We start from the raw sequence: 14,384 nt of genomic DNA, 5'->3' as shown, positions 1-14,384 counted from the left end.
AGATATGAGTCTCCAGCTTCAGTGATTTTTGCGGTTCATTCCAGTCATTGGCAGCAGAGAACTGGAAGGAAAGGTGGCCAAAGGAAGAATTGGCTTTGGGGGTGACCAGTGAGATATACCTGCTGGAGCGCGTGCTACGGGTGTGTGCTGCTATGGTGACCAGTGAGCTGAGATAAGGCGAGGCTTTACCTAGCAGAGACTTGTAGATGACCTGGAGCCAGTGGGTTTGGCGACGAGTATGAAGCGAGGGCCAGCGAACGAAAGTGTACAGGTCGCAGTGGTGGGTAGTATTTGGGGCTTGGTGACAAAACGGATGGCACTGCGATAGACATGCATCCAATTTGTTGAGTTGAGTAGCTTTAACGAAATGCCAACCAGGATTTCTGGAAGACCAGGAAATGTATTGAAAGTTCCCGGAATTTTGCAACCTTAGACGAAGCCTATGTTTATGTGCAATCAATGTCTACTTCAAGAACTTCAACAGCTCCAGCAGTATGCTGTCACCAGTTATGCGTTCATTGTCGGTGAATATTGAGCAGGAAGAAAACACTACAGGCTACATAACATGTTGAGAATCTGTCACTGACCAGCTATATACATTAATTTCACTACTTCTCCACACAAGGGCAACACAAACCTGGTACTGAGTTCATAATAGTATTTTGCAGCTGAATAGGGGATATATCTCYATCTTTCATACAGTACAAAGTAGCCTATATACACCCTGTTCTTCTKGTGGAGAGAGTGATTTGCATACATTCTGTGCCTACAGTAAACAGTACAGGAACTATCCAGCTACAACATGTCAACGTTCAACCTCACACCTGGTTTGTGCATTCAAAATAACCCTCCTCATCACCCTACACAGAGGCCAGGCCTGTGTCTCTCTCTCCTAAAAACATGTTGGGTGAATTCGGGAAAGAATGGGATATCATATAAACTAGGACAGCGTAATCCTGACGTGTTCATTTCTTGGTCTGACAAGAGGAAATCAGAAGGATTGTTAGTAAAGCCATTAWGGAGATTTCACACGCTCAAACTCACATCACTTCCTTGGTGTGACATCGTAGAGAGGGGCGGAGCAAGCTTCAAGCACTCGGTAAGATCAGGGACATAGCTTTTTATGGTTTTGATGTCAAGGTTATTAAATTGTCATAAACAATGCACTGGGCAGAATTGTGATGTAAATGTGCATAGGGCGTACTGGTGCATCAAAATACATTAAAACAATGTTGCCAATATTTTGTTTCAGTTTTGTAATTCAGTCTTTKTTTGTTGTCCCACTTTACCAACCATAGCTAGCTAAAGTAGGACAGCATGGAGTAGCTAAAGTGGRACAGTCTTAGGGTTTTCCAACGGAGGAAAGACATCCAGTTTACATTAGGGACTCCCTGTAAGTAGGCTTTGGGCCTGGTTGCATAAAACATCTTAAGTGTTTCCCTTAAGGGTTTACCTTCAGGAATAGTTTTCCCTTATCTAAGGGAATTGTTTAAGGGTGTTGCATTGAAGGGATTTAACGGTAGTTTGAAGGCATGTATGGCAGAAAGAGTATCTGGTTACCATGGAGACGGCCTGATTCATTGACTAAATGTCTCCTCAAAGAGATCGCTTTCATTTTGTGAGATTGTAGAAGTTCTACAATCAAGACAGGATAACCAAATTGCTTCAGAAGATAATAAACCAAGTTTCTTGTGGTTATTTATTTCTGGACTTGTTTACATTACTTTCTTAGACGTCAAGCTATCGTACAGAGTAGCTATAGCTAGCCAGCTARCTTTGTAGCCATGGACCTTCTAAACTTAGTTTAGCTAAGTAGCTAGACACAGTAGCTGGTTGATGTTTTCCTTTTGTAACCAGAGCAGATGAAAGCAACATTCACMTCCACAGATGCTGTTTACATTGATATCCATACTGAATGATGCAGTTAAGGGACCTCATCCCCTTTACTTTTTCACTTCATTTAAGGGAGAAATTCACCATTTAATGTTTTGTGCAACTGACTTAAAGTTAAGTAAACTTTAAGTGAAAAGATAAGSGGGAAATKTACTTAAGGTGTTTTATGCAACCGGGCCCCTGGTTCTTGTAGTAATATATCCAGTARAATGTTGTATTGTAGTATTGTTATTAGTACTGTTATTTGAGTGAATTCAGAAAAAGTGGGACACCTTCTGGATTTCCATCATCTGTAACCCACTTTAGACATSTAGCCCAACACRTGATACATTTCTAATTCMCCCTACAGTGGGCTGCTGTAGMCAACAAYATTAWTCTGTCACTCATTTCTTGACAGGTAGCATACAAGCTAACGTTTGAAAATGACATGAAGACTATTGTTACTGCTATAATACACAAACTGCAATTGTAATATTCCATGACTGTTCTTAAAAAGATTAGGTAGCATAGGGAGTAAGCTATGCAACTTATTTCCCCCCATGTTTCCCCCCATCATAGCCTACTTTTTGGCCTAAAATACAGGCAGGCTATAGAAGGAAGATACATATATTGGTTTGAATATCAAGATTATTTTAAATATATTTAAACCCACTACTGAGGCTATACATTCCATAGAGAAATCTTATATCGCTGCTTCCAGAACCACGTGATACCTCGGAATTGACCAATCGGATGATATGTGTGTTTTAACTATTTCTTATTTTTCTCCAGATCTATCAGCAATAATACTATCATAAAAACGGTGTAACAAGTCATTTCTATATAGGCCTACCTCATTGACCTTTCCGCTTATAAAGTAGCTGAATAACCATTCAAATATTTGCATTAGGCCCCTTCATCACGATCCTCGAGCGTTCCGTTCCCATTGACAGCGCATCCAGCGTATAGCTCGCATTGAAGATACATCAGGTTAAACTGATTCCTTTATATAATTTCACACCTATTTGAATGCACAACATTCAACGCTGTTTTTCGTATTTTAGCAGGCAGGAATCGACTTGCCTCCCCACGTCGGCATAGGCTTGCGCAGCATCCAGCGCCCGCGTATACCTTCTCCTCGCCCTGACATAGTCACCTCGCCGCAGCACCGCCTTCTGAAGTCCATGGAATTAGTTTATACTTTCGGTTCTCTAGCTTTATGAAATTATAACTCATACAGCTAGATAACCAAAGACACAAACTAACCCGTCCTCGCTTAAAGGGTCCGCTGCGTAGACGGAGCCGCTGTTCGTGGTCACATGGAGCCGAAACAGTCGCTGGAGCAAGAGACTCGAGAGGCTCCCCCTCACCACCAACACACCGTATAGCRCCATAGACCACAACGCTGGGTTCCCAGCATATGTACGCATGCCATTTATATATTTATTTGTGTATTTATGTAGATATGTTATGGAATTTTCTCTACGTAGCCGACAACACACACACGCACTCAAACACACAGTCTGGTTATCGATCAAATTCAAAGACTTACCGACTTGAATCTTAAAAATATCACACGTTTTTCAAACCATAAAATATCATCTTCAAAACAATACAGAGGATTCTTTAGAGTGGCTTATCCTTTCAGATAAACTACATAGGCCTAACTCAAAACTATTGGATAGGCTATGCATGCACTGGACAACCTACATTGTAGAATAACAGCCTRATTGCCTCCAATTCCCAGAAAYGAACATGTTTAGGATGTTGYTATTGCTAATATTGACAAGAAAGAGAGAAAATGCTGAGGGTATACGAAAAGCTGCGTACCTAAAACCATCAATAGGCAAAATGAACTTCTATGGGCTATCTCCGCTCATCCTCAAAATGCCATTTCACACAAGGCCTAATACAGTTAAGAATATTATCTATACCCTATAACCTACTTTGACAATACAATAAAAAAGAATACACATCTTAAAATAAAGACAGCATACTCACAGATGTACCGGTACAGTTCTTAGTTTCCGTTCATTCTCTTTCCAATGTCTAAAATGTGTTTTTAGTTAGAATGTGTAGATAGCCTATAAGACAAATCAAAGTTTCAGTGTCAAGTTGAAGAAAGTAGACTACAGTATATGAGAATAGACCAAGGCATATATCCATAGGCTACAGAACGGTGTCTCCACCCTGGCACACAGGCTGCAACTGACGAGCATGAGAGAGCTCACAATATGCTCAGTGGTTAACTCCCCAGCGCTCCCAGCCTACCAATCCCAAACCACCCTGACAACCACACGCGCGCACACGCACGCACACACACGCACACACACGCACACACACACACACACACACACACACACAACACACACACCCCCACACAACACACACACAGTAAAATGTAAATAGCCACCTCATGGTGCATTCCACTATGTAAATTCATTATTGTGGTGTAGTCATATAACTGAAAGAGCCTATTATATTCTCCACAACCGTATATAAAATTGATATACACCTAACACACTCTCAGAATAGGCAAGTCAAGCAGCAAGCCAAGGCATATACAACCCTGGCATTTACAACAAGAGCATATGGATGTCAATCGGAATATTGAGCATTAGCGTGAGTATCCCATGCAACACTGCTAGTTTGTCAGAATGGTTTCACACCTTTACAGCTGTGGTTTACATAGGCTAAATAGGCCTATACATACGTATATAAAATGCTCAGTGGTCTATCTTGTAAATATGTGCTGAATGAAATACATAAAACCAGGCATAGAGGCTTTATCAAAGATTTAAAATTCAAAACACAGAATTGAAGAAGATAGTGTTTCAATAACGTATACACGACACCATGAAGTGCAATTTCATTAAGTGGTTTTGGGGATGCCTATGCCACCCACCGTTACGACAGTGGCCTATTTTCAGTAGAAAGTGTCGTAACGGTGTGTGGCACAGGCATCCCCAAAACTACTTAATGAAATTGCACTTTATGGTGTCGTGTATACGTTATTTACCGGGCAAAAATACAAATGTCTTTCTTAGATAATATATTTTTCAATCACTTAAATTGGCCTGCATGTGGTCTCCAATATTGTATTTTCAATACAAACGAATAGCCTACTATTTCGATTTTTACACCCCATGTATTTTGACATAGTAATCACAGTTTGGTAAAAGATTAAATGTTTTACAATATGAAAGGCATGAAAATAATCAGGGGAAGTCATGTGGAAAATATGATAGACATCACAACTGTGAAAATYCCTAAATTACACTGTCCAAAATACAACAAATACATTGGCTACTCACGAAACAAGGGCTACGTTTAACCAAAAATCTTGTTATTTTTAACATTTCAATTATKAGTTTTTCTGAGGTATAGGCCTATCTACGAATTATAATAAGAAAGAAAGAGACCGTGTTTGGTTCGGGCTTTTTCGTCAACTTCATATTGTTTTTGAAAAAGTCGCTAAGGCATAAGTAGCCTACGTTATTGAGCAAAATACCAAAAATATGTAGGCCTATTCAAAGKAATAAGAACGCTGTAAAAACGGAGCAATGTTTTTAGGCATAGGCTACTTATAGAACTGCAGAAAATCTCTTTCGGGCATACATATTCCAAACGTGTGCTTCAAAGATTCTATCCAATTAGCCTACTTGCGAAAACKTCCAAATATTCATTTCTGAGCTTCTCGTCTTCAGAGAGATCCAGCTAACAAGCTCTTGCTAATTCATGCCTCACATAAGCAGCAGTGAATTGGGTCAACTAGCTAGCTGGCTGGCCTACATTCTCTCTCACCTGTTGATCTCAGCAGCTAGTAATGTTCGTCACAGCTGCTCCTTCAGTTGTCTCACTATGTAAGCATGTGAATGGGATTTTCATCCACATTATTTCCACCTTAGGATCCCCTAATTCAAAGCCAACAATTTGACATTTTACACCATGAGTACTTGTTATAGGAAGGTGTGCATTAACTCAAATATTCACTCGACATGAATGATTATCAGAACATCCTTTCTCTCCCTACACATGATCGAACCACAGCCAAAAACACATTCTAAAAACATCGCAAAAACACATTTCATTACACCAACATATACATAAGTAGGACTATGTYCATTCTAATCTACATGAAAGCACCAGGAGGCCCTCACTGAAAAGCTTTGCAAAAGCAATGACTTACAAATTGCCTCTAGCTCATTTCGTTAAAGCAGATGAATTCACCTCACTCTTAGCCTCTATTCACGCTCTCTGTCCACTGTGCTGCAATACAGCTAGACCCATTCTATATATTTCCTCTGCAGTGCTTGCTGTAGGCATACTGCTTATAGTGTATTCAGTCCGGATGTACCTCGCTATCAAGCATGTTAAGGGCGGACATTTTAGCCTAGAAAGAGATCATGAGATTGCATGATAATGAACAACCTACATCTTTTGATAAAGGGAACTGTCCGATGTACTGAAACGAGGCAGAAGAGAAACTCACTGTACTCATATAGTTTGAAAGGCATATACCCTCTAGCGCACGCGTGTGTGTGTGCTCTACAATGCATGCAAAACTACCAATAGAGAAGAGGGAGATTTAAACAGAACGAAATATACATGCTTGATTCAGATAGCGTATCTGATTATTGCACATGAGTCAAATCGTTATCACGGAGATACACCTTGGGAGGCAGGTATATTRAAGTGGAGTACACGTTTTGTATAGGGTCAGAATAATTATAAAGAAACGGRACTGCATCCTAAGGAATTCAAATAAAGGCATGGTATGGCTATAATCGAGGGCTATCCTGCATGGGTTTTATAACATGAGAAAGGTTGTTTGTCAATGTCTGACATGCGCAGCTCCTTACAGCATTCCTCATATGCTTTGGCCTACTACAATTCAGGGAAGACAAAGTACTTGTAACCATGTGAAGACAAAATTAGAAAAACAGAGCATCACCCTATCACAAGACATCCCGTGATGTGAGCATATCAGCATGCAGCAATTTGATGATTTGAGATCATCGTATCGAATTTTGATTGGATGAGCAAAGCCTGCAGCCCACTGAGCATGCGCTTTACTGTAACGCATAAGTGTGATTACCAGCMCCAGCCTCTGAGCATGAGCATAAATACAGTACAAGAGCTCAAAGAATCAGCACGAGAGCTCAAGGTCTACTAAATTACGTACACACAAATAATACAAAATCACTATATAAGCATAAAGCAAAATATGCATAGGCCTACTCGTTGTTGATCCAAATAGAATTTAGCATGTATATGGGGAAAACATGTATTCATTTTCTTAATTTCTATCCGCCAAATGCAGTCCCCATAATTCAAAATTTCACAAAACACAAGTTTACATATGGCAAATTGCATTATATTTGTCAATAAAGAATTTGATATTCACGCATTTACTATAGCCATACTGTAGCCTAGGCCTACAATACAACGGCTAATGCCTGCACTATCCGCACCTGTTGCCGCTAAATTACATAACTGGAAATAGCATTTAACAGAAAATGACTGTTATATTCAATTAATTTGATTCATCCCATGCCACGTCATAAATGCGTTAAATTAAATGCAGATGCACTTCTGCCTAACGCCGCGCTCAGAACAATCATAGGATAATAGCATAATAAATGCAGCGATTATCAGCCAGGGAAATACAGTTTAACTTCCATATTCAAAATAAATCCCTGTTCATTTGAAATGAGTGAAGAAGTGACGAGACATTTTCAGGTTGAGAAATTACAGTAACCTCGTTCAAATTAGGGTTAGAAACAAGTGTGGAGGCCTAAATCAGTCTACAGGCCTACTCAAATCCYCCTTGGCTTGTCGTGTATTGTATTGACAGCCTGCAGACCCCTTGAAGATTTTCCCACAAACAAGTGACCGAGAAAAATTTGCCGTAATGAAAGGAGTCAACATCAAGTTCAATGACGAGCTGGCAATTTGCATAACAATAACCTCTGGGAGACTCGAGGTCCCCAGAACAAGATGGTCAAGCGACAGCACGCCACTCCGTAGGCCCCGAAACACTTTCCCAGGGTCTGATCAATACCTCAACTGAACTCTGTAGCCTACCGCCAAACTGCTACATGGGGTGGCCTTTCTAATCCTTATTAGGCGATTATGTTTTGGACTTGAGTTATCAAGTTACATTTAGTTTAGAGAAGTAGTACTAGGCCTATTGATCATAATAATAATCACAATAATAACAATAACACTTTGTGTTGCAAATAACAACTGGACATTTWAAAATATATATTGACCCAAAAATAACCAAATTATGCCAGATGAAATGCACGTAGAAATTCATCAATCACCAGGTGAACGAAACTAACAATCTAACAATATTACCAACAGAAAATAATTCATACTTACAACAAGGGCCTCTTTTGATAATCCGATATAGTGTCAGAGATCCTTTTTGATAATATAGGCCTATTACAAAAGTTTCTATAGCTCATCAATCTCATCAATGACGTTTCTCCTACTAACATTTTCCTCAAAAATTGATTACTTGTGCTTGAATGGCAAGAGAGAGAGAGACCCTATACATAGGGTTATTGTGCTATTGAGTCTAACACAGTATTCTCCCCAGCCTAGATGAGAGAGAGCGGTTGGAAACTGTCGGTCCCCTCCTCTCACGCGTCAGTGGCGAACGTGGCCAGAAACCCAAACACTGGAGCTCCACTGTTTGTTCCTTTCACAACTGACGGCTTTTGTTCCTACTCTGCGTGATCGCCTATTCTCTGCGCCTCTCAAAATGTACGTTCCCTACCGTTTTTGTTCCACTAGACACAACCGACTAGAGCGTAGAGGAGAGAGCGAGAGCGAGAGAGAGAGAGAGCAAAGGGTGCGTGAGGAAGAGAGCGATAAAGAGGGAGAGTGCAGAAAACGAGATGGAGAGGGGAGAGGAGGGGATGGATGGAGAGGGGGGAGGAGGAGCAAGGCGACGTATCACATTTGTCAAAAGATGACTGTTTGCAGAAATATGGAACAATACAAAGGATGTTGGTCTGAAAAGAATATCAGCACCAKCACATGCTCATATGCCAGGCCTAATAGCCTACCTGCATTCACTAGAAAACAGTTCCAATTATGTATTATTTTGCTTTCCTTAGCTTCAAAATGATGTAGGACCGTTAAAATGGGAATAAACGCTTATTTCGATGTGATCCTCCTGGCAATCTGACAGGATTTAGGGACGAGACAGAAACGCCACCACAGCGACGGTGTTGATGCTCAAGTTCAATGTTAGTGTGATAATTACCGCCTGGTGATGACACTTCTGCTTCTCTGCTTTCTGTTGCAGAGTGAAGTGATAGGTGCAGCGCTTGTCGCGGGAAACTAGAAAACAACTAAGCTATAAATGCGCATTATGGTACACAGGTCAGGGTGAGCTTACGTACTATCCGATGAGCTTACGTGTAGGGCCTATACGAATGATTCGGCCTTGCTTTATGGAATAATAATGCTCAGGGCCTATCCTTCTACACACTTGGCTAGCCTACCTACTCCTACCTGAGACTACCTACCTGAGACTCTTTCTGGGTATATTAGTGTTATTTAAGATGGTTCAATGTGGGATGAAAACAAGAAATAAAAGCAGTTTAAATATAACAGGGCAAACGAGATGGACACACACACACACACACACACACACACACACACACAACACACACACACAACACACACACACACACACACACACACACACACACACACACACACACACACACACGCAGCTATGGAACTAATATCTATGGAAACAGTTTTATTTGAATTATTATTCGTATAGGCTTGTTACTCCTGTTAGAAAAACGAAAACTATAAATGGAATATAATGTTTCTGTACAGAATCTGATAGAAATAGCCCATATACGGAAACTTTAAGGATCCTAATTGTATTTGTTTACGAACGAGAATGCAGCAGCTCATTATCTTCATCATTCAAGTTTTCAAGTACGAAATATCCAGCAATGTTGTGCTATTAATCAAACCAAATACGCTAGAACGTCTCTATTCCATCAGTGGGCCTGGGATTATTTCTTCCAAAGGCTACTCATTTTAGCCTATAGGCCTACYTTAGCCTACTTATATTTACAGTACATTTCAATAATACGGAATTCATGTAGGGCTAACCGTCTATATAGCCAACAAACTACTGAATGAATGTATTCAACATAAAAGGCTTTGTGAGCATCTGTTATTACAATATGAACGTACAATRTGAATGTATCTAAAATAATGGATTTTATGCTAAGAATGTAGCAAGCTATCTAACCCTAATCCAAAGAAATTAGATACAGAACCACCTATCTCTCGGGAATGAATGGAGGAAAAACAACAAGGTGTGAAGTCATTGTCAAAGCTAACACACATGGACAAAACACATACATCCATCGAACAYATTTGATTTGCATGCATTTGCAATAATTATCTGATGTGAAGGGACACAGGAATGCATCACTATGMAACTGTATCCTAGGTTAGGCTACTTTACACGAACGATAGAAACAGCGACGCTCTCTGGTGAGAGAGGACATGAACACTGTCGTCTGGATTGGACTACACTGTAGTTTCAATCGTACGTCTAAATTAATTTCCTCATTACAGTATAATACAGCATGTAAACTTGTCAGTTATTTTGGTTACACGAAAAAAACATGTTAAACAGCTAGTGTTAATGAGAGACGGATATATTGTGAATATTGGTGAGATATAGGCTAATGCCYCCTTCACACAAATCCGTAGCCTAGTGTATCCTAATAGCCTGACGTATATTACACACTGTATCATCCATGAAAATATTTGATTTGCTTGCTTGCCTTCTCATTTGGAAAACGAAAGATAAGCAKCTGACATATGCTACATTTGTCAGATTACCTTTCAAAACACACWCCTTCAAAAACTGGGTGGAGCACGGTCACAGAAATCTAAATGATGGTACCTAGGCTGCATTTCCYCTGTTCCCTACTTTATTCAGTGCTTCATTCTGAGTCTTTAATGAACACTACGCCGTTGTAATTAAGCAACGATGTAAGCAAGGCAAAATGTCAAAATGTCACCACAAAATGTCACCAGAGTCAAATAGATATTCGATTGTATTGGCTGAAGATCGTTTTATGTGTTAGATTARCACCAACTGAATTGATCCTAAGGAAAACGAACATGTTTAAAGAAATGCACCAACTCACTTGTGCAGATCATGCTGTAATTCAGTGACAAATTAACAATACATCTATAGAGTCAGCAGGAGCACAGAATCGTGGTGAGTTTATTTTAATTTCAATAGGCCATTTAAATCCTGAGACCATATTAATATTAATAGGRATGACGTTTTGGTAACCTAATTTATAACAAAACTCGTTTAGTCTGAAACTTGCCTCAAACGCTTCATTTTACATTTTAAATAGTAGGCTGTTTATTTTTTGAGAAATATAGATATTTGCTACATGACTCACAAAGTAACTAACCAGAAGGCCTATTGTTTTTTGTTGCAATTTCTTATAAATTAACAGTTTTAACAACGCATAAAAAAACATACTGATGAAATAGAGACGATACGTTTTTTAAATGAAAGTTTATACTCTACAAGGTTATAACCCTTTAGATAAAAGGAAGGTAACATAAACGGAGACGTGTCTATTTTAAAGTGTATTTATATAAATGCATTTCGAATAAAGTTAGAATTTATGTGATTTGATTTCACAGTATAATTTACAGATGTCACTCATTTTGGAAGTTCATAATATAGAAATTATATTTCACAAAGGGGAARATATACCACTTCCATTACGTTGCACAGGAGCGTGTTCTATGCATCAATGCTGTTCAAATAATGTAGCGGTTCTTTTTGGGGGATTATGCCACTTGTATCATGACCAGTATGATGGAATAAATTGYATAGGGCGACTGTAAAGGTATTCTGTAGGTACATGACATGCGATCGATTCAAAAAGACGTAAAAGAAAAAAGGTCATTGCCTCGCCAGTTAAGTCTGCCTTTTCAAAAAAGAACAACAGATGATATGATAAGTTATATGTTCAAAATAAAAACTGACAGTATACCAGAAAATACCACATTTATTACAATGAAGTTCAGTGATTTTGCAGTTCAACTCAAAAATAACTAGTTCACCGTAAAATAACTGCAAATTGTTTAACATCATCAATGCAGCTATTTTATTTAGTTATAACAGTATGTATAATGTATTTGTACATCATGGTGTGAAGCCTTAAAACTGTTGTCTCTCACACCTTTACTCAACAAGATTAACAGGTTACTGTAATCTCATTTTTTCTATTGAGGTAGAATTGATCACAATAGTAAAACAAGTGTACTTTAAATAGTGTACAGAATTGAAATCTTGTACAGAGAGCTAATGGATTATTATGTCTATTTTGCATGTAATAATTTGATGTGGGAAAACAGTGAAAACAATATAACAAAAACTATGATCTATCTAAAGACAAAAAGTGTAAAGATCAAAACTAGCCCTCCACAGCAAGTTCCTCTGTCTGACTATATAATGTAACTTACCACAATACATTTATTCTCTTGATGGATGATACAATGTAGACCACCAAGTAAAGAGAGAAACTACACCATGTCTATTCAATAACATTTGTGGAGGGTAGGGCCAAACACTTTTGATATTCATTCTCTAAATCAGGGAATTCAGAGGTGAGTGAAGGTGAGTGAAGTCTCTGGCCAATCACTGCAATTAATTGATTAGCTAACTGCCAGGAAGAAAATAAAAACAGCAGTATTTTGGCTCCTGAGGGCATGTAGTAATTGAATAGCCCTGCACTACAATATTTGCATGTTGAATTGGACTACAGCAGCCAGGCACATTATGGCAGAAGCCATTTCATGGTTTACCAAACTATCCTCCCTGTTGATAGAAAACATTCCACAATAATCTTCTGATTAAGAAGTAAGAATGTGTTGTAACTTCTGGTGCCAGCATGGTGCCATCAAAGTTCAAAATATCAAGACAGAGTTAGCCAAACTCTGTCTATGCTTCTGRTGGTCAACAAGTCATGATGAATTCAAGTGAGCATGTCAGGGCCTTCAATTGGTACACCCTTATTGGTAGTAACAGTAGGCCTCAACACAGCCCCAGCTTAGGGCCACATTCACTAGGCTACTGTAACCTACCTGTTATTAACTGAGCGAAGCTTACACCTGTTATTTTCAGAGGGGAATATAATAAATAACTAGTAGAACTGAAATATAAAAGTATTACTAAGACAGGTTCATGTTTAAGCATTGGTGCCAACTTTGCTGCAGGTGTAACACTAGTTATCTGTCTGTATAATGTAGACTGGGCTACTGTTTATCAACAATGTTGAGAGAAAAATTACTCAGTGAAGCTAGAGATTGCGTAATCTCATATGCTCATGATTATTTATATAAAGTTTATATGCAGGTATTTTGGCACTGATTTATAAGCCAAAAGGGAAGTTTGATATGCAGTTTTATGATATTGACAGGATAATAATCATTTTAACGATCCTGATAAGAATTCGACCACTGAATCGTGGACTAAATGTAGCAAGATATGTGTCAAACATTTTTAGCTAATYAACAGAGGTTTATGAAGTGTATAAGACACATACATTATTGTCTACTTTACTGTATTTTGACATGTATACATTGAATAATGTATGTGTTGAAGATGATTAACTAATAACAACCTACTGCAAAATGTGGAAGACATTTCTCTGATTTTTTAAAAGAACTACCTATATTGCAAAGAATGAATGCATGTTTTAATTACCTGATGTTATGCCTGAAAGTCATCTGCAAGGAAATAAGAAAATATGTTAACGAAATTTTCTAAAAGAAGATGAAAAGTCGAAACGAATTTCGTCCAAATAGGCCTAGCCTACTTTTGTAAAAGTTTTTAGGATACATGCAAGCCGAACGTCACCCTCTTGCAAATCTTAACGATGCTCTATAAAAGTTGTCAAACTGACTATGATAGGCTAATATTTAGCATGGGCCTACTTGGATATTCATACAATATTTTTTATAAAATATAAATCTCGTTTAACGTTTCACGAGTAGGCTTGGTCAAAAATATTACGCCTCAGGTAAAAATGTCTGTCAAATAAACTTACCCAAAAGGGCTTCTTCACAGAGAGAGCTGTTAATTCCTCCCCTGCCTCGAGTGCGAGAGAGACTAGCTCCCCAGCACCTCTTGTCCCTTAATTTGAAGCGGGATGGATTGTACGGTAATAAGAGTTGACACCCAAYTTGTGCATCATAAAAGACGCGGCAAACTCGCGCATGCGTTCCCACGAGGCACATTTCGACAGTCAAGTTCAAGCTCAAAGCTCAAGCATCTATTACAATTCTAGGCGTGTCGCGCAGCTCATTACACAAGAAAAACGCGCTCTCTGTCGTGGGAGAGTTCTTCACTCTTTTGAGATTCAGGCATTGAGGAGCTCGTCATCATGTCAGTCGTTGCGGATGTCTAAAATGATGAAACAAAA

At 38.9% G+C, this 14,384-nt stretch overlaps 1 long non-coding RNA gene across 3 annotated transcripts in view; it reads right to left on the bottom strand.

The window, feature by feature from the left end:
* LOC111979524 (uncharacterized) overlaps nucleotides 1-14,105 on the bottom strand; it is a 38,112-nt gene extending 24,007 nt beyond the window's left edge. For 2 of the 3 annotated variants that reach the window (XR_002879342.2, XR_002879341.2), the window contains exons 1-2: nucleotides 14,010-14,105; nucleotides 13,667-13,689 (exon numbers count right to left, since the gene is read on the bottom strand). This is a non-coding gene — a long non-coding RNA (uncharacterized lncRNA). Of the gene's footprint in view, nucleotides 1-3,873; nucleotides 4,090-13,666; nucleotides 13,690-14,009 lie in introns of those variants that run through there. The other variant, XR_011481563.1, reaches the window with a different exon arrangement.
* Nucleotides 14,106-14,384: the final 279 nt, after the last annotated feature.

Source organism: Salvelinus sp. IW2-2015, linkage group LG19 (assembly GCF_002910315.2).
Source record: "Salvelinus sp. IW2-2015 linkage group LG19, ASM291031v2, whole genome shotgun sequence".
In the NCBI taxonomy this organism is placed as follows: domain Eukaryota; kingdom Metazoa; phylum Chordata; class Actinopteri; order Salmoniformes; family Salmonidae; genus Salvelinus; species Salvelinus sp. IW2-2015.
The sequence above is the reverse complement of the archived record's forward strand: the minus strand, read 5'-3'. Positions and strand labels throughout refer to the sequence as shown.